Source organism: Cervus elaphus, chromosome 5 (assembly GCF_910594005.1).
Source record: "Cervus elaphus chromosome 5, mCerEla1.1, whole genome shotgun sequence".
Classification (NCBI taxonomy): Eukaryota; Metazoa; Chordata; class Mammalia; order Artiodactyla; family Cervidae; genus Cervus; species Cervus elaphus.
Window position 1 is genome coordinate 71,562,190 of NC_057819.1, and position 21,343 is coordinate 71,583,532.

The following is a 21,343-nucleotide window of genomic DNA, read 5'->3' on the forward strand; positions in this document are numbered from 1 at the left end:
CTTCAAAAGGAGACGTGGCCTGGAGCCTCTTGAAAATTGATAGGAATCCCAGCATCACTGTGGCAACTGCAAAGGGAAACTGGGTCTCCCGCCTCCCTTCAAGAGGTGTCCCTATTGTTCTGCCAAGCCTCGAAGAGAATCTGAATTGTCCCTGGCAACTAGACAGGAGTCCTGACTTCGCTGAACCGACACGAGTTTTGAAAGGCCAACCCCGCCGTAACTCGAGAACATAATCCAGGTTCCCCCCGCAACTCCAGAAATATCATGAGAATTTCCCCTCTCCACGAGATGAGGCCCGATTCCCCTGGACTGCATGCAGAGCAAGTCCGTGTTCCCCATCAAACCTGAAAGGAGCCTTGACTTCCTTGATGGAACTCCAGAGAGTCCCTAAGAACACTGTCACAAGTCTAGAGGGAACCTGAGGTCGCCGCAGCAACACCAAAGCGCACCTTGTACTTGAAATCAACTCGAGATGAGGCCCGATTCCCCTGCATGGTCTCCAGAGCCATTCGTCCTTCCCCATCAAACATGACAAGTGGCTTGGCTTCCTTTAGGGACCTCCAGAGATGACCCGAGAATACCGTCTGAAGTCTAGAGGACCACCAAGTTCAGCACAGCAACTCGAGAAAAGCTCCGTGTACCCCAAATCATTGCGAGATGAGAGCTGATTCCGTGGTTTCAACTCAAGAGGAATTGCAAATTTCCACAAGCACCTCACGAGGAGGCTTCTCTCAGATATAGGTATGTGAGAGGGACCCCGAGTTTACTGCATCAAGTGGAATGAACACCGAGATGCCCTGGCTCGAAATAAAGCCGGATTTCCCTGCAGTGACTTGAATGCAGGCTCGTCTTTCATCTCACAAGATGAAGGGATGTCTCAATCCCATGTGGAGACCCTAGAAACCCCTCGGTCCCCACCTCATCACGACATGATGCCTCATAATCCTTTGAAATATCCAGAGGAACACGGAGTTCAATGCATCCAAATGAGAAGAGGACTGACTCCTCTTGAAAATTGACAGGAATCCCAAAATCCGTGTGGCAACTGCAAAGGGATCCTTGGTTTCCGCCCTCACATCAAGAGGCGTCCCTATTGACCTGTCAAGCCTCGAAGAGAATTCTGAGGTGTCCCTCCTAACTAGACAGGAGTCCTGACTTCGCTGATCCAACACGAGTTTTGAAGGGCCGTCCTTGTCTTAAATCGAGAACATAACCCAGGTTCCCTCCGCAACTCGAGAAAAATTATGAGACTTTCCCCTCGCCGCGAGATGAGTCCGGATTCCCCTGCACTGTGTGCAGAGAAAGTCCGTGTTCCCCATCAAACACGAAAGGAGCCTTGACTTCCTTGATGTATCTCCAGAGAGTCCCCAAGAACACTGTCACAAGTCTAGAGGGACCCTGAGTTCCCCGCAGCAACACGAACGAGTTACTTTTACCACAAATCAACTCGAGATGTGACCCGATCCCCCTGCATTGGCTCCAGAGCCATCCCACGTTCCCAATCAACCATGACAAGTGGTTGACTTCTTTTATGCAACTCCAGAGATTCCCCGAGAACACCGTCTCAAGTCTAAGGGAACACCAAGTTCAGCACAGCAACTCAAGAAAAGCTCCGAGTACCCCAAATGATCTCGATATTAGAGCTGATTCCCTGATTTCGACTCAAGAGAAATGCCAACTTTCCACAAGCACGTCAAGAGGAGGCTTCTCTCAGCTAGACCTATGTGAGAGGGTCCCTGAATTTGCTGCCTCAAGTGAAATGGACACAGAGATGCACTGACTCGATATAAGGGCAGATTTCCTGCAGTGACTTGAATGCAGTCCCATCTTTCATCTCACAAGAAGAAGAGATGTCTGAATCCACGGTGCAGACCCTAGAGAAAGCCGTATTTCCCGGCCTCATCACAACAGGAGGCCTCACATCCCTTTGACAACTCGAGAGGCACGAGGATTTCAATGCCTCAAAAGGAGACGGTGCCTGCCTCCACTTAAAATTGATAGGAAACCCAATATCCCTGTGGCAACTGGAAAGGGACACTGGGTCTCCCGCTTCATTTCGAGAGGCGTCCCTATTGCCCTGCCAAGCCTTGTGGAGTACCCCGAGGTGTCCCTCGCAACTAGTCAGGAGTCCTGACATCGATGAATCAACACGAGTTTTGAAGGTCCATCTCCGCCGTAACTCGAGATCATAAACCAGGTTCCCGCCCCAACTCCAGAAAAATCATGAGACTTTCCCCTCACCGTGAGATGAGGCCCGATTCCCCTGCACTGCATGCAGAGCAAGTCCGTGTTCCCCATGGACACGAAAGAAGTTTTGACTTCCTTGATGGAACTCCAGAGAGTGCCCAGTAACACAGTCACAATCTTGAGGGACCCTGAGGACCCTACAGCAACATGAATCCGCACTGTGTACTCGCAGTCAACTTGAGATGTGGCCTGATTCCCCTGCATGGACTCCAGAGCCATCCCTCATTCCCCATCGAACACAACATGTGGCTTGACTTCCTTTAGGCAACTCCAGAGATTCCCCGAGGACACCGTTCCAAGATGAGAGTAACACCAAGTTCAGCACAGCAACTCGAGAAAAGCTCCATGTACCACAAAACATCTCAAAATGAGAGCTGATTCCCTGACATCGAGTCAACACGAATGCCAAATTTCCACAAGCACCTAAGAGGAGGCTCTCTCAGCGATAGGTATTTGAGAGGGACCCTGAGTTTGCTGCCTTAAGTGGAATGGACACCGAGATGTCCTGACTCGAAATAAGGCCAGACTTCCAGCAGTGACTTGAATGCAGGATCGTTTTTAATCTCACAATAAGAAGGTTTGTCTGAATCCCATGTGGAGACCCTAGAGAAAGACTTAGTTCAACGCCTCATAAAGACACGAAGCCTGACGTCCTTTTGATCCACGAGAGGCTCACGGAGGTAAATGAATCAAAAGAAGACGATGGCCTAATACTCTTGAAAATTGCTAGGAATCCCTATATACCTGTGGCAACTGCAAAGGGAAACTGGGTGACCCGCCTCACCTCGAGAGGCATCCGTATTGCCCTGCCAAGCCTCGAGAAGAATCCCAAGGTGTCCCTTGCAACTAGACAGGAGTCCTGTCACTGCTCAACCAACACGGGTTTTGAAGGTCCATCTTAGCCTTAACTCGAGAACATACCCTAGGTTCCCACCTCAACTCGACAAAAAACATGAGATGTCCCCCTGGCTGGGAGTTGAGGCACGATTCCCCTGCATTGAGTGCAGAGCAAGTTCGTGTACCCATCAAACATGAAAGGAGCCTTGACTTCCTAGATGAAACTCTACATAGTCCCCAAGAACAATGTTACAGGACTAGAGCAACCCTGAGGTTACCGCACAACACGAATGAGCTCGTGTAACTCAAATCAACTTGAGACGAGGCCCGATTCCACTGATCGTTCTCCAGAGCCATGCCGCATTACCCATCAAACAGAACAAGTGGCTTGACTTCCTTTATGAAACTCCAGAGATTCACTGAGCACTCCGTCCCATATCTAGGGGAACACCAAGTTCAGCAGTGCATCTCGAGAAAAGCTCCATGTACCTCAAATCACTTCGAGATGAGAGCTGATTCCCTGGATTCGACTCAAGAGGAATGCCAACTTGCCACAAGCAGCTCAAGAGGAGGCTTCTCTCAGATATAGGTATGTGAGAAGGACCCTGAGTTTACTGCATCAAGTGGAATGAACACCGAGATGCCCTGACTCGAAATAAGGCCGGATTTCCCTGCAGTGACTTGAATGCAGGCTCGTCTTTCATCTCACGAGATGAAGGGATGTCTCAATCCCCTGTGGAGACCCTAGAGAAATCCCTAGATCCCCGCTTGATCTCGATATGATTCCTCACATCATTTTGAAATCTCGAGAGGCACGCGGAGTTTAACGCTTCAAAAGGAGACGTGGCCTGGAGCCTCTTGAAAATTGATAGGAATCCCAGCATCACTGTGGCAACTGCAAAGGGAAACTGGGTCTCCCGCCTCCCTTCAAGAGGTGTCCCTATTGTTCTGCCAAGCCTCGAAGAGAATCTGAATTGTCCCTGGCAACTAGACAGGAGTCCTGACTTCGCTGAACCGACACGAGTTTTGAAAGGCCAACCCCGCCGTAACTCGAGAACATAATCCAGGTTCCCCCCGCAACTCCAGAAATATCATGAGAATTTCCCCTCTCCACGAGATGAGGCCCGATTCCCCTGGACTGCATGCAGAGCAAGTCCGTGTTCCCCATCAAACCTGAAAGGAGCCTTGACTTCCTTGATGGAACTCCAGAGAGTCCCTAAGAACACTGTCACAAGTCTAGAGGGAACCTGAGGTCGCCGCAGCAACACCAAAGCGCACCTTGTACTTGAAATCAACTCGAGATGAGGCCCGATTCCCCTGCATGGTCTCCAGAGCCATTCGTCCTTCCCCATCAAACATGACAAGTGGCTTGGCTTCCTTTAGGGACCTCCAGAGATGACCCGAGAATACCGTCTGAAGTCTAGAGGACCACCAAGTTCAGCACAGCAACTCGAGAAAAGCTCCGTGTACCCCAAATCATTGCGAGATGAGAGCTGATTCCGTGGTTTCAACTCAAGAGGAATTGCAAATTTCCACAAGCACCTCACGAGGAGGCTTCTCTCAGATATAGGTATGTGAGAGGGACCCCGAGTTTACTGCATCAAGTGGAATGAACACCGAGATGCCCTGGCTCGAAATAAAGCCGGATTTCCCTGCAGTGACTTGAATGCAGGCTCGTCTTTCATCTCACAAGATGAAGGGATGTCTCAATCCCATGTGGAGACCCTAGAAACCCCTCGGTCCCCACCTCATCACGACATGATGCCTCATAATCCTTTGAAATATCCAGAGGAACACGGAGTTCAATGCATCCAAATGAGAAGAGGACTGACTCCTCTTGAAAATTGACAGGAATCCCAAAATCCGTGTGGCAACTGCAAAGGGATCCTTGGTTTCCGCCCTCACATCAAGAGGCGTCCCTATTGACCTGTCAAGCCTCGAAGAGAATTCTGAGGTGTCCCTCCTAACTAGACAGGAGTCCTGACTTCGCTGATCCAACACGAGTTTTGAAGGGCCGTCCTTGTCTTAAATCGAGAACATAACCCAGGTTCCCTCCGCAACTCGAGAAAAATTATGAGACTTTCCCCTCGCCGCGAGATGAGTCCGGATTCCCCTGCACTGTGTGCAGAGAAAGTCCGTGTTCCCCATCAAACACGAAAGGAGCCTTGACTTCCTTGATGTATCTCCAGAGAGTCCCCAAGAACACTGTCACAAGTCTAGAGGGACCCTGAGTTCCCCGCAGCAACACGAACGAGTTACTTTTACCACAAATCAACTCGAGATGTGACCCGATCCCCCTGCATTGGCTCCAGAGCCATCCCACGTTCCCAATCAACCATGACAAGTGGTTGACTTCTTTTATGCAACTCCAGAGATTCCCCGAGAACACCGTCTCAAGTCTAAGGGAACACCAAGTTCAGCACAGCAACTCAAGAAAAGCTCCGAGTACCCCAAATGATCTCGATATTAGAGCTGATTCCCTGATTTCGACTCAAGAGAAATGCCAACTTTCCACAAGCACGTCAAGAGGAGGCTTCTCTCAGCTAGACCTATGTGAGAGGGTCCCTGAATTTGCTGCCTCAAGTGAAATGGACACAGAGATGCACTGACTCGATATAAGGGCAGATTTCCTGCAGTGACTTGAATGCAGTCCCATCTTTCATCTCACAAGAAGAAGAGATGTCTGAATCCACGGTGCAGACCCTAGAGAAAGCCGTATTTCCCGGCCTCATCACAACAGGAGGCCTCACATCCCTTTGACAACTCGAGAGGCACGAGGATTTCAATGCCTCAAAAGGAGACGGTGCCTGCCTCCACTTAAAATTGATAGGAAACCCAATATCCCTGTGGCAACTGGAAAGGGACACTGGGTCTCCCGCTTCATTTCGAGAGGCGTCCCTATTGCCCTGCCAAGCCTTGTGGAGTACCCCGAGGTGTCCCTCGCAACTAGTCAGGAGTCCTGACATCGATGAATCAACACGAGTTTTGAAGGTCCATCTCCGCCGTAACTCGAGATCATAAACCAGGTTCCCGCCCCAACTCCAGAAAAATCATGAGACTTTCCCCTCACCGTGAGATGAGGCCCGATTCCCCTGCACTGCATGCAGAGCAAGTCCGTGTTCCCCATGGACACGAAAGAAGTTTTGACTTCCTTGATGGAACTCCAGAGAGTGCCCAGTAACACAGTCACAATCTTGAGGGACCCTGAGGACCCTACAGCAACATGAATCCGCACTGTGTACTCGCAGTCAACTTGAGATGTGGCCTGATTCCCCTGCATGGACTCCAGAGCCATCCCTCATTCCCCATCGAACACAACATGTGGCTTGACTTCCTTTAGGCAACTCCAGAGATTCCCCGAGGACACCGTTCCAAGATGAGAGTAACACCAAGTTCAGCACAGCAACTCGAGAAAAGCTCCATGTACCACAAAACATCTCAAAATGAGAGCTGATTCCCTGACATCGAGTCAACACGAATGCCAAATTTCCACAAGCACCTAAGAGGAGGCTCTCTCAGCGATAGGTATTTGAGAGGGACCCTGAGTTTGCTGCCTTAAGTGGAATGGACACCGAGATGTCCTGACTCGAAATAAGGCCAGACTTCCAGCAGTGACTTGAATGCAGGATCGTTTTTAATCTCACAATAAGAAGGTTTGTCTGAATCCCATGTGGAGACCCTAGAGAAAGACTTAGTTCAACGCCTCATAAAGACACGAAGCCTGACGTCCTTTTGATCCACGAGAGGCTCACGGAGGTAAATGAATCAAAAGAAGACGATGGCCTAATACTCTTGAAAATTGCTAGGAATCCCTATATACCTGTGGCAACTGCAAAGGGAAACTGGGTGACCCGCCTCACCTCGAGAGGCATCCGTATTGCCCTGCCAAGCCTCGAGAAGAATCCCAAGGTGTCCCTTGCAACTAGACAGGAGTCCTGTCACTGCTCAACCAACACGGGTTTTGAAGGTCCATCTTAGCCTTAACTCGAGAACATACCCTAGGTTCCCACCTCAACTCGACAAAAAACATGAGATGTCCCCCTGGCTGGGAGTTGAGGCACGATTCCCCTGCATTGAGTGCAGAGCAAGTTCGTGTACCCATCAAACATGAAAGGAGCCTTGACTTCCTAGATGAAACTCTACATAGTCCCCAAGAACAATGTCACAGGACTAGAGCAACCCTGAGGTTACCGCACAACACGAATGAGCTCGTGTAACTCAAATCAACTTGAGACGAGGCCCGATTCCACTGATCGGTCTCCAGAGCCATGCCGCATTACCCATCAAACAGAACAAGTGGCTTGACTTCCTTTATGAAACTCCAGAGATTCACTGAGCACTCCGTCCCATATCTAGGGGAACACCAAGTTCAGCAGTGCATCTCGAGAAAAGCTCCATGTACCTCAAATCACTTCGAGATGAGAGCTGATTCCCTGGATTCGACTCAAGAGGAATGCCAACTTGCCACAAGCAGCTCAAGAGGAGGCTTCTCTCAGATATAGGTATGTGAGAAGGACCCTGAGTTTACTGCATCAAGTGGAATGAACACCGAGATGCCCTGACTCGAAATAAGGCCGGATTTCCCTGCAGTGACTTGAATGCAGGCTCGTCTTTCATCTCACGAGATGAAGGGATGTCTCAATCCCCTGTGGAGACCCTAGAGAAATCCCTAGATCCCCGCTTGATCTCGATATGATTCCTCACATCATTTTGAAATCTCGAGAGGCACGCGGAGTTTAACGCTTCAAAAGGAGACGTGGCCTGGAGCCTCTTGAAAATTGATAGGAATCCCAGCATCACTGTGGCAACTGCAAAGGGAAACTGGGTCTCCCGCCTCCCTTCAAGAGGTGTCCCTATTGTTCTGCCAAGCCTCGAAGAGAATCTGAATTGTCCCTGGCAACTAGACAGGAGTCCTGACTTCGCTGAACCGACACGAGTTTTGAAAGGCCAACCCCGCCGTAACTCGAGAACATAATCCAGGTTCCCCCCGCAACTCCAGAAATATCATGAGAATTTCCCCTCTCCACGAGATGAGGCCCGATTCCCCTGGACTGCATGCAGAGCAAGTCCGTGTTCCCCATCAAACCTGAAAGGAGCCTTGACTTCCTTGATGGAACTCCAGAGAGTCCCTAAGAACACTGTCACAAGTCTAGAGGGAACCTGAGGTCGCCGCAGCAACACCAAAGCGCACCTTGTACTTGAAATCAACTCGAGATGAGGCCCGATTCCCCTGCATGGTCTCCAGAGCCATTCGTCCTTCCCCATCAAACATGACAAGTGGCTTGGCTTCCTTTAGGGACCTCCAGAGATGACCCGAGAATACCGTCTGAAGTCTAGAGGACCACCAAGTTCAGCACAGCAACTCGAGAAAAGCTCCGTGTACCCCAAATCATTGCGAGATGAGAGCTGATTCCGTGGTTTCAACTCAAGAGGAATTGCAAATTTCCACAAGCACCTCACGAGGAGGCTTCTCTCAGATATAGGTATGTGAGAGGGACCCCGAGTTTACTGCATCAAGTGGAATGAACACCGAGATGCCCTGGCTCGAAATAAAGCCGGATTTCCCTGCAGTGACTTGAATGCAGGCTCGTCTTTCATCTCACAAGATGAAGGGATGTCTCAATCCCATGTGGAGACCCTAGAAACCCCTCGGTCCCCACCTCATCACGACATGATGCCTCATAATCCTTTGAAATATCCAGAGGAACACGGAGTTCAATGCATCCAAATGAGAAGAGGACTGACTCCTCTTGAAAATTGACAGGAATCCCAAAATCCGTGTGGCAACTGCAAAGGGATCCTTGGTTTCCGCCCTCACATCAAGAGGCGTCCCTATTGACCTGTCAAGCCTCGAAGAGAATTCTGAGGTGTCCCTCCTAACTAGACAGGAGTCCTGACTTCGCTGATCCAACACGAGTTTTGAAGGGCCGTCCTTGTCTTAAATCGAGAACATAACCCAGGTTCCCTCCGCAACTCGAGAAAAATTATGAGACTTTCCCCTCGCCGCGAGATGAGTCCGGATTCCCCTGCACTGTGTGCAGAGAAAGTCCGTGTTCCCCATCAAACACGAAAGGAGCCTTGACTTCCTTGATGTATCTCCAGAGAGTCCCCAAGAACACTGTCACAAGTCTAGAGGGACCCTGAGTTCCCCGCAGCAACACGAACGAGTTACTTTTACCACAAATCAACTCGAGATGTGACCCGATCCCCCTGCATTGGCTCCAGAGCCATCCCACGTTCCCAATCAACCATGACAAGTGGTTGACTTCTTTTATGCAACTCCAGAGATTCCCCGAGAACACCGTCTCAAGTCTAAGGGAACACCAAGTTCAGCACAGCAACTCAAGAAAAGCTCCGAGTACCCCAAATGATCTCGATATTAGAGCTGATTCCCTGATTTCGACTCAAGAGAAATGCCAACTTTCCACAAGCACGTCAAGAGGAGGCTTCTCTCAGCTAGACCTATGTGAGAGGGTCCCTGAATTTGCTGCCTCAAGTGAAATGGACACAGAGATGCACTGACTCGATATAAGGGCAGATTTCCTGCAGTGACTTGAATGCAGTCCCATCTTTCATCTCACAAGAAGAAGAGATGTCTGAATCCACGGTGCAGACCCTAGAGAAAGCCGTATTTCCCGGCCTCATCACAACAGGAGGCCTCACATCCCTTTGACAACTCGAGAGGCACGAGGATTTCAATGCCTCAAAAGGAGACGGTGCCTGCCTCCACTTAAAATTGATAGGAAACCCAATATCCCTGTGGCAACTGGAAAGGGACACTGGGTCTCCCGCTTCATTTCGAGAGGCGTCCCTATTGCCCTGCCAAGCCTTGTGGAGTACCCCGAGGTGTCCCTCGCAACTAGTCAGGAGTCCTGACATCGATGAATCAACACGAGTTTTGAAGGTCCATCTCCGCCGTAACTCGAGATCATAAACCAGGTTCCCGCCCCAACTCCAGAAAAATCATGAGACTTTCCCCTCACCGTGAGATGAGGCCCGATTCCCCTGCACTGCATGCAGAGCAAGTCCGTGTTCCCCATGGACACGAAAGAAGTTTTGACTTCCTTGATGGAACTCCAGAGAGTGCCCAGTAACACAGTCACAATCTTGAGGGACCCTGAGGACCCTACAGCAACATGAATCCACACTGTGTACTCGCAGTCAACTTGAGATGTGGCCTGATTCCCCTGCATGGACTCCAGAGCCATCCCTCATTCCCCATCGAACACAACATGTGGCTTGACTTCCTTTAGGCAACTCCAGAGATTCCCCGAGGACACCGTTCCAAGATGAGAGTAACACCAAGTTCAGCACAGCAACTCGAGAAAAGCTCCATGTACCACAAAACATCTCAAAATGAGAGCTGATTCCCTGACATCGAGTCAACACGAATGCCAAATTTCCACAAGCACCTAAGAGGAGGCTCTCTCAGCGATAGGTATTTGAGAGGGACCCTGAGTTTGCTGCCTTAAGTGGAATGGACACCGAGATGTCCTGACTCGAAATAAGGCCAGACTTCCAGCAGTGACTTGAATGCAGGATCGTTTTTAATCTCACAATAAGAAGGTTTGTCTGAATCCCATGTGGAGACCCTAGAGAAAGACTTAGTTCAATGCCTCATAAAGACACGAAGCCTGACGTCCTTTTGATCCACGAGAGGCTCACGGAGGTAAATGAATCAAAAGAAGACGATGGCCTAATACTCTTGAAAATTGCTAGGAATCCCTATATACCTGTGGCAACTGCAAAGGGAAACTGGGTGACCCGCCTCACCTCGAGAGGCATCCGTATTGCCCTGCCAAGCCTCGAGAAGAATCCCAAGGTGTCCCTTGCAACTAGACAGGAGTCCTGTCACTGCTCAACCAACACGGGTTTTGAAGGTCCATCTTAGCCTTAACTCGAGAACATACCCTAGGTTCCCACCTCAACTCGACAAAAAACATGAGATGTCCCCCTGGCTGGGAGTTGAGGCACGATTCCCCTGCATTGAGTGCAGAGCAAGTTCGTGTACCCATCAAACATGAAAGGAGCCTTGACTTCCTAGATGAAACTCTACATAGTCCCCAAGAACAATGTCACAGGACTAGAGCAACCCTGAGGTTACCGCACAACACGAATGAGCTCGTGTAACTCAAATCAACTTGAGACGAGGCCCGATTCCACTGATCGTTCTCCAGAGCCATGCCGCATTACCCATCAAACAGAACAAGTGGCTTGACTTCCTTTATGAAACTCCAGAGATTCACTGAGCACTCCGTCCCATATCTAGGGGAACACCAAGTTCAGCAGTGCATCTCGAGAAAAGCTCCATGTACCTCAAATCACTTCGAGATGAGAGCTGATTCCCTGGATTCGACTCAAGAGGAATGCCAACTTGCCACAAGCAGCTCAAGAGGAGGCTTCTCTCAGATATAGGTATGTGAGAAGGACCCTGAGTTTACTGCATCAAGTGGAATGAACACCGAGATGCCCTGACTCGAAATAAGGCCGGATTTCCCTGCAGTGACTTGAATGCAGGCTCGTCTTTCATCTCACGAGATGAAGGGATGTCTCAATCCCCTGTGGAGACCCTAGAGAAATCCCTAGATCCCCGCTTGATCTCGATATGATTCCTCACATCATTTTGAAATCTCGAGAGGCACGCGGAGTTTAACGCTTCAAAAGGAGACGTGGCCTGGAGCCTCTTGAAAATTGATAGGAATCCCAGCATCACTGTGGCAACTGCAAAGGGAAACTGGGTCTCCCGCCTCCCTTCAAGAGGTGTCCCTATTGTTCTGCCAAGCCTCGAAGAGAATCTGAATTGTCCCTGGCAACTAGACAGGAGTCCTGACTTCGCTGAACCGACACGAGTTTTGAAAGGCCAACCCCGCCGTAACTCGAGAACATAATCCAGGTTCCCCCCGCAACTCCAGAAATATCATGAGAATTTCCCCTCTCCACGAGATGAGGCCCGATTCCCCTGGACTGCATGCAGAGCAAGTCCGTGTTCCCCATCAAACCTGAAAGGAGCCTTGACTTCCTTGATGGAACTCCAGAGAGTCCCTAAGAACACTGTCACAAGTCTAGAGGGAACCTGAGGTCGCCGCAGCAACACCAAAGCGCACCTTGTACTTGAAATCAACTCGAGATGAGGCCCGATTCCCCTGCATGGTCTCCAGAGCCATTCGTCCTTCCCCATCAAACATGACAAGTGGCTTGGCTTCCTTTAGGGACCTCCAGAGATGACCCGAGAATACCGTCTGAAGTCTAGAGGACCACCAAGTTCAGCACAGCAACTCGAGAAAAGCTCCGTGTACCCCAAATCATTGCGAGATGAGAGCTGATTCCGTGGTTTCAACTCAAGAGGAATTGCAAATTTCCACAAGCACCTCACGAGGAGGCTTCTCTCAGATATAGGTATGTGAGAGGGACCCCGAGTTTACTGCATCAAGTGGAATGAACACCGAGATGCCCTGGCTCGAAATAAAGCCGGATTTCCCTGCAGTGACTTGAATGCAGGCTCGTCTTTCATCTCACAAGATGAAGGGATGATTCAATCCCATGTGGAGACCCTAGAAACCCCTCGGTCCCCACCTCATCACGACATGATGCCTCATAATCCTTTGAAATATCCAGAGGAACACGGAGTTCAATGCATCCAAATGAGAAGAGGACTGACTCCTCTTGAAAATTGACAGGAATCCCAAAATCCGTGTGGCAACTGCAAAGGGATCCTTGGTTTCCGCCCTCACATCAAGAGGCGTCCCTATTGACCTGTCAAGCCTCGAAGAGAATTCTGAGGTGTCCCTCCTAACTAGACAGGAGTCCTGACTTCGCTGATCCAACACGAGTTTTGAAGGGCCGTCCTTGTCTTAAATCGAGAACATAACCCAGGTTCCCTCCGCAACTCGAGAAAAATTATGAGACTTTCCCCTCGCCGCGAGATGAGTCCGGATTCCCCTGCACTGTGTGCAGAGAAAGTCCGTGTTCCCCATCAAACACGAAAGGAGCCTTGACTTCCTTGATGTATCTCCAGAGAGTCCCCAAGAACACTGTCACAAGTCTAGAGGGACCCTGAGTTCCCCGCAGCAACACGAACGAGTTACTTTTACCACAAATCAACTCGAGATGTGACCCGATCCCCCTGCATTGGCTCCAGAGCCATCCCACGTTCCCAATCAACCATGACAACTGGTTGACTTCTTTTATGCAACTCCAGAGATTCCCCGAGAACACCGTCTCAAGTCTAAGGGAACACCAAGTTCAGCACAGCAACTCAAGAAAAGCTCCGAGTACCCCAAATGATCTCGATATTAGAGCTGATTCCCTGATTTCGACTCAAGAGAAATGCCAACTTTCCACAAGCACGTCAAGAGGAGGCTTCTCTCAGCTAGACCTATGTGAGAGGGTCCCTGAATTTGCTGCCTCAAGTGAAATGGACACAGAGATGCACTGACTCGATATAAGGGCAGATTTCCTGCAGTGACTTGAATGCAGTCCCATCTTTCATCTCACAAGAAGAAGAGATGTCTGAATCCACGGTGCAGACCCTAGAGAAAGCCGTATTTCCCGGCCTCATCACAACAGGAGGCCTCACATCCCTTTGACAACTCGAGAGGCACGAGGATTTCAATGCCTCAAAAGGAGACGGTGCCTGCCTCCACTTAAAATTGATAGGAAACCCAATATCCCTGTGGCAACTGGAAAGGGACACTGGGTCTCCCGCTTCATTTCGAGAGGCGTCCCTATTGCCCTGCCAAGCCTTGTGGAGTACCCCGAGGTGTCCCTCGCAACTAGTCAGGAGTCCTGACATCGATGAATCAACACGAGTTTTGAAGGTCCATCTCCGCCGTAACTCGAGATCATAAACCAGGTTCCCGCCCCAACTCCAGAAAAATCATGAGACTTTCCCCTCACCGTGAGATGAGGCCCGATTCCCCTGCACTGCATGCAGAGCAAGTCCGTGTTCCCCATGGACACGAAAGAAGTTTTGACTTCCTTGATGGAACTCCAGAGAGTGCCCAGTAACACAGTCACAATCTTGAGGGACCCTGAGGACCCTACAGCAACATGAATCCGCACTGTGTACTCGCAGTCAACTTGAGATGTGGCCTGATTCCCCTGCATGGACTCCAGAGCCATCCCTCATTCCCCATCGAACACAACATGTGGCTTGACTTCCTTTAGGCAACTCCAGAGATTCCCCGAGGACACCGTTCCAAGATGAGAGTAACACCAAGTTCAGCACAGCAACTCGAGAAAAGCTCCATGTACCACAAAACATCTCAAAATGAGAGCTGATTCCCTGACATCGAGTCAACACGAATGCCAAATTTCCACAAGCACCTAAGAGGAGGCTCTCTCAGCGATAGGTATTTGAGAGGGACCCTGAGTTTGCTGCCTTAAGTGGAATGGACACCGAGATGTCCTGACTCGAAATAAGGCCAGACTTCCAGCAGTGACTTGAATGCAGGATCGTTTTTAATCTCACAATAAGAAGGTTTGTCTGAATCCCATGTGGAGACCCTAGAGAAAGACTTAGTTCAACGCCTCATAAAGACACGAAGCCTGACGTCCTTTTGATCCACGAGAGGCTCACGGAGGTAAATGAATCAAAAGAAGACGATGGCCTAATACTCTTGAAAATTGCTAGGAATCCCTATATACCTGTGGCAACTGCAAAGGGAAACTGGGTGACCCGCCTCACCTCGAGAGGCATCCGTATTGCCCTGCCAAGCCTCGAGAAGAATCCCAAGGTGTCCCTTGCAACTAGACAGGAGTCCTGTCACTGCTCAACCAACACGGGTTTTGAAGGTCCATCTTAGCCTTAACTCGAGAACATACCCTAGGTTCCCACCTCAACTCGACAAAAAACATGAGATGTCCCCCTGGCTGGGAGTTGAGGCACGATTCCCCTGCATTGAGTGCAGAGCAAGTTCGTGTACCCATCAAACATGAAAGGAGCCTTGACTTCCTAGATGAAACTCTACATAGTCCCCAAGAACAATGTCACAGGACTAGAGCAACCCTGAGGTTACCGCACAACACGAATGAGCTCGTGTAACTCAAATCAACTTGAGACGAGGCCCGATTCCACTGATCGGTCTCCAGAGCCATGCCGCATTACCCATCAAACAGAACAAGTGGCTTGACTTCCTTTATGAAACTCCAGAGATTCACTGAGCACTCCGTCCCATATCTAGGGGAACACCAAGTTCAGCAGTGCATCTCGAGAAAAGCTCCATGTACCTCAAATCACTTCGAGATGAGAGCTGATTCCCTGGATTCGACTCAAGAGGAATGCCAACTTGCCACAAGCAGCTCAAGAGGAGGCTTCTCTCAGATATAGGTATGTGAGAAGGACCCTGAGTTTACTGCATCAAGTGGAATGAACACCGAGATGCCCTGACTCGAAATAAGGCCGGATTTCCCTGCAGTGACTTGAATGCAGGCTCGTCTTTCATCTCACGAGATGAAGGGATGTCTCAATCCCCTGTGGAGACCCTAGAGAAATCCCTAGATCCCCGCTTGATCTCGATATGATTCCTCACATCATTTTGAAATCTCGAGAGGCACGCGGAGTTTAACGCTTCAAAAGGAGACGTGGCCTGGAGCCTCTTGAAAATTGATAGGAATCCCAGCATCACTGTGGCAACTGCAAAGGGAAACTGGGTCTCCCGCCTCCCTTCAAGAGGTGTCCCTATTGTTCTGCCAAGCCTCGAAGAGAATCTGAATTGTCCCTGGCAACTAGACAGGAGTCCTGACTTCGCTGAACCGACACGAGTTTTGAAAGGCCAACCCCGCCGTAACTCGAGAACATAATCCAGGTTCCCCCCGCAACTCCAGAAATATCATGAGAATTTCCCCTCTCCACGAGATGAGGCCCGATTCCCCTGGACTGCATGCAGAGCAAGTCCGTGTTCCCCATCAAACCTGAAAGGAGCCTTGACTTCCTTGATGGAACTCCAGAGAGTCCCTAAGAACACTGTCACAAGTCTAGAGGGAACCTGAGGTCGCCGCAGCAACACCAAAGCACACCTTGTACTTGAAATCAACTCGAGATGAGGCCCGATTCCCCTGCATGGTCTCCAGAGCCATTCGTCCTTCCCCATCAAACATGACAAGTGGCTTGGCTTCCTTTAGGGACCTCCAGAGATGACCCGAGAATACCGTCTGAAGTCTAGAGGACCACCAAGTTCAGCACAGCAACTCGAGAAAAGCTCCGTGTACCCCAAATCATTGCGAGATGAGAGCTGATTCCGTGGTTTCAACTCAAGAGGAATTGCAAATTTCCACAAGCACCTCACGAGGAGGCTTCTCTCAGATATAGGTATGTGAGAGGGACCCCGAGTTTACTGCATCAAGTGGAATGAACACCGAGATGCCCTGGCTCGAAATAAAGCCGGATTTCCCTGCAGTGACTTGAATGCAGGCTCGTCTTTCATCTCACAAGATGAAGGGATGTCTCAATCCCATGTGGAGACCCTAGAAACCCCTCGGTCCCCACCTCATCACGACATGATGCCTCATAATCCTTTGAAATATCCAGAGGAACACGGAGTTCAATGCATCCAAATGAGAAGAGGACTGACTCCTCTTGAAAATTGACAGGAATCCCAAAATCCGTGTGGCAACTGCAAAGGGATCCTTGGTTTCCGCCCTCACATCAAGAGGCGTCCCTATTGACCTGTCAAGCCTCGAAGAGAATTCTGAGGTGTCCCTCCTAACTAGACAGGAGTCCTGACTTCGCTGATCCAACACGAGTTTTGAAGGGCCGTCCTTGTCTTAAATCGAGAACATAACCCAGGTTCCCTCCGCAACTCGAGAAAAATTATGAGACTTTCCCCTCGCCGCGAGATGAGTCCGGATTCCCCTGCACTGTGTGCAGAGAAAGTCCGTGTTCCCCATCAAACACGAAAGGAGCCTTGACTTCCTTGATGTATCTCCAGAGAGTCCCCAAGAACACTGTCACAAGTCTAGAGGGACCCTGAGTTCCCCGCAGCAACACGAACGAGTTACTTTTACCACAAATCAACTCGAGATGTGACCCGATCCCCCTGCATTGGCTCCAGAGCCATCCCACGTTCCCAATCAACCATGACAAGTGGTTGACTTCTTTTATGCAACTCCAGAGATTCCCCGAGAACACCGTCTCAAGTCTAAGGGAACACCAAGTTCAGCACAGCAACTCAAGAAAAGCTCCGAGTACCCCAAATGATCTCGATATTAGAGCTGATTCCCTGATTTCGACTCAAGAGAAATGCCAACTTTCCACAAGCACGTCAAGAGGAGGCTTCTCTCAGCTAGACCTATGTGAGAGGGTCCCTGAATTTGCTGCCTCAAGTGAAATGGACACAGAGATGCACTGACTCGATATAAGGGCAGATTTCCTGCAGTGACTTGAATGCAGTCCCATCTTTCATCTCACAAGAAGAAGAGATGTCTGAATCCACGGTGCAGACCCTAGAGAAAGCCGTATTTCCCGGCCTCATCACAACAGGAGGCCTCACATCCCTTTGACAACTCGAGAGGCACGAGGATTTCAATGCCTCAAAAGGAGACGGTGCCTGCCTCCACTTAAAATTGATAGGAAACCCAATATCCCTGTGGCAACTGGAAAGGGACACTGGGTCTCCCGCTTCATTTCGAGAGGCGTCCCTATTGCCCTGCCAAGCCTTGTGGAGTACCCCGAGGTGTCCCTCGCAACTAGTCAGGAGTCCTGACATCGATGAATCAACACGAGTTTTGAAGGTCCATCTCCGCCGTAACTCGAGATCATAAACCAGGTTCCCGCCCCAACTCCAGAAAAATCATGAGACTTTCCCCTCACCGTGAGATGAGGCCCGATTCCCCTGCACTGCATGCAGAGCAAGTCCGTGTTCCCCATGGACACGAAAGAAGTTTTGACTTCCTTGATGGAACTCCAGAGAGTGCCCAGTAACACAGTCACAATCTTGAGGGACCCTGAGGACCCTACAGCAACATGAATCCGCACTGTGTACTCGCAGTCAACTTGAGATGTGGCCTGATTCCCCTGCATGGACTCCAGAGCCATCCCTCATTCCCCATCGAACACAACATGTGGCTTGACTTCCTTTAGGCAACTCCAGAGATTCCCCGAGGACACCGTTCCAAGATGAGAGTAACACCAAGTTCAGCACAGCAACTCGAGAAAAGCTCCATGTACCACAAAACATCTCAAAATGAGAGCTGATTCCCTGACATCGAGTCAACATGAATGCCAAATTTCCACAAGCACCTAAGAGGAGGCTCTCTCAGCGATAGGTATTTGAGAGGGACCCTGAGTTTGCTGCCTTAAGTGGAATGGACACCGAGATGTCCTGACTCGAAATAAGGCCAGACTTCCAGCAGTGACTTGAATGCAGGATCGTTTTTAATCTCACAATAAGAAGGTTTGCCTGAATCCCATGTGGAGACCCTAGAGAAAGACTTAGTTCAACGCCTCATAAAGACACGAAGCCTGACGTCCTTTTGATCCACGAGAGGCTCACGGAGGTAAATGAATCAAAAGAAGACGATGGCCTAATACTCTTGAAAATTGCTAGGAATCCCTATATACCTGTGGCAACTGCAAAGGGAAACTGGGTGACCCGCCTCACCTCGAGAGGCATCCGTATTGCCCTGCCAAGCCTCGAGAAGAATCCCAAGGTGTCCCTTGCAACTAGACAGGAGTCCTGTCACTGCTCAACCAACACGGGTTTTGAAGGTCCATCTTAGCCTTAACTCGAGAACATACCCTAGGTTCCCACCTCAACTCGACAAAAAACATGAGATGTCCCCCTGGCTGGGAGTTGAGGCACGATTCCCCTGCATTGAGTGCAGAGCAAGTTCGTGTACCCATCAAACATGAAAGGAGCCTTGACTTCCTAGATGAAACTCTACATAGTCCCCAAGAACAATGTCACAGGACTAGAGCAACCCTGAGGTTACCGCACAACACGAATGAGCTCGTGTAACTCAAATCAACTTGAGACGAGGCCCGATTCCACTGATCGGTCTCCAGAGCCATGCCGCATTACCCATCAAACAGAACAAGTGGCTTGACTTCCTTTATGAAACTCCAGAGATTCACTGAGCACTCCGTCCCATATCTAGGGGAACACCAAGTTCAGCAGTGCATCTCGAGAAAAGCTCCATGTACCTCAAATCACTTCGAGATGAGAGCTGATTCCCTGGATTCGACTCAAGAGGAATGCCAACTTGCCACAAGCAGCTCAAGAGGAGGCTTCTCTCAGATATAGGTATGTGAGAAGGACCCTGAGTTTACTGCATCAAGTGGAATGAACACCGAGATGCCCTGACTCGAAATAAGGCCGGATTTCCCTGCAGTGACTTGAATGCAGGCTCGTCTTTCATCTCACGAGATGAAGGGATGTCTCAATCCCCTGTGGAGACCCTAGAGAAATCCCTAGATCCCCGCTTGATCTCGATATGATTCCTCACATCATTTTGAAATCTCGAGAGGCACGCGGAGTTTAACGCTTCAAAAGGAGACGTGGCCTGGAGCCTCTTGAAAATTGATAGGAATCCCAGCATCACTGTGGCAACTGCAAAGGGAAACTGGGTCTCCCGCCTCCCTTCAAGAGGTGTCCCTATTGTTCTGCCAAGCCTCGAAGAGAATCTGAATTGTCCCTGGCAACTAGACAGGAGTCCTGACTTCGCTGAACCGACACGAGTTTTGAAAGGCCAACCCCGCCGTAACTCGAGAACATAATCCAGGTTCCCCCCGCAACTCCAGAAATATCATGAGAATTTCCCCTCTCCACGAGATGAGGCCCGATTCCCCTGGACTGCATGCAGAGCAAGTCCGTGTTCCCCATCAAACCTGAAAGGAGCCTTGACTTCCTTGATGGAACTCCAGAGAGTCCCTAAGAACACTGTCACAAGTCTAGAGGGAACCTGAGGTCGCCGCAGCAACACCAAAGCGCACCTTGTACTTGAAATCAACTCGAGATGAGGCCCGATTCCCCTGCATGGTCTCCAGAGCCATTCGTCCTTCCCCATCAAACATGACAAGTGGCTTGGCTTCCTTTAGGGACCTCCAGAGATGACCCGAGAATACCGTCTGAAGTCTAGAGGACCACCAAGTTCAGCACAGCAACTCGAGAAAAGCTCCGTGTACCCCAAATCATTGCGAGATGAGAGCTGATTCCGTGGTTTCAACTCAAGAGGAATTGCAAATTTCCACAAGCACCTCACGAGGAGGCTTCTCTCAGATATAGGTATGTGAGAGGGACCCCGAGTTTACTGCATCAAGTGGAATGAACACCGAGATGCCCTGGCTCGAAATAAAGCCGGATTTCCCTGCAGTGACTTGAATGCAGGCTCGTCTTTCATCTCACAAGATGAAGGGATGTCTCAATCCCATGTGGAGACCCTAGAAACCCCTCGGTCCCCACCTCATCACGACATGATGCCTCATAATCCTTTGAAATATCCAGAGGAACACGGAGTTCAATGCATCCAAATGAGAAGAGGACTGACTCCTCTTGAAAATTGACAGGAATCCCAAAATCCGTGTGGCAACTGCAAAGGGATCCTTGGTTTCCGCCCTCACATCAAGAGGCGTCCCTATTGACCTGTCAAGCCTCGAAGAGAATTCTGAGGTGTCCCTCCTAACTAGACAGGAGTCCTGACTTCGCTGATCCAACACGAGTTTTGAAGGGCCGTCCTTGTCTTAAATCGAGAACATAACCCAGGTTCCCTCCGCAACTCGAGAAAAATTATGAGACTTTCCCCTCGCCGCGAGATGAGTCCGGATTCCCCTGCACTGTGTGCAGAGAAAGTCCGTGTTCCCCATCAAACACGAAAGGAGCCTTGACTTCCTTGATGTATCTCCAGAGAGTCCCCAAGAACACTGTCACAAGTCTAGAGGGACCCTGAGTTCCCCGCAGCAACACGAACGAGTTACTTTTACCACAAATCAACTCGAGATGTGACCCGATCCCCCTGCATTGGCTCCAGAGCCATCCCACGTTCCCAATCAACCATGACAAGTGGTTGACTTCTTTTATGCAACTCCAGAGATTCCCCGAGAACACCGTCTCAAGTCTAAGGGAACACCAAGTTCAGCACAGCAACTCAAGAAAAGCTCCGAGTACCCCAAATGATCTCGATATTAGAGCTGATTCCCTGATTTCGACTCAAGAGAAATGCCAACTTTCCACAAGCACGTCAAGAGGAGGCTTCTCTCAGCTAGACCTATGTGAGAGGGTCCCTGAATTTGCTGCCTCAAGTGAAATGGACACAGAGATGCACT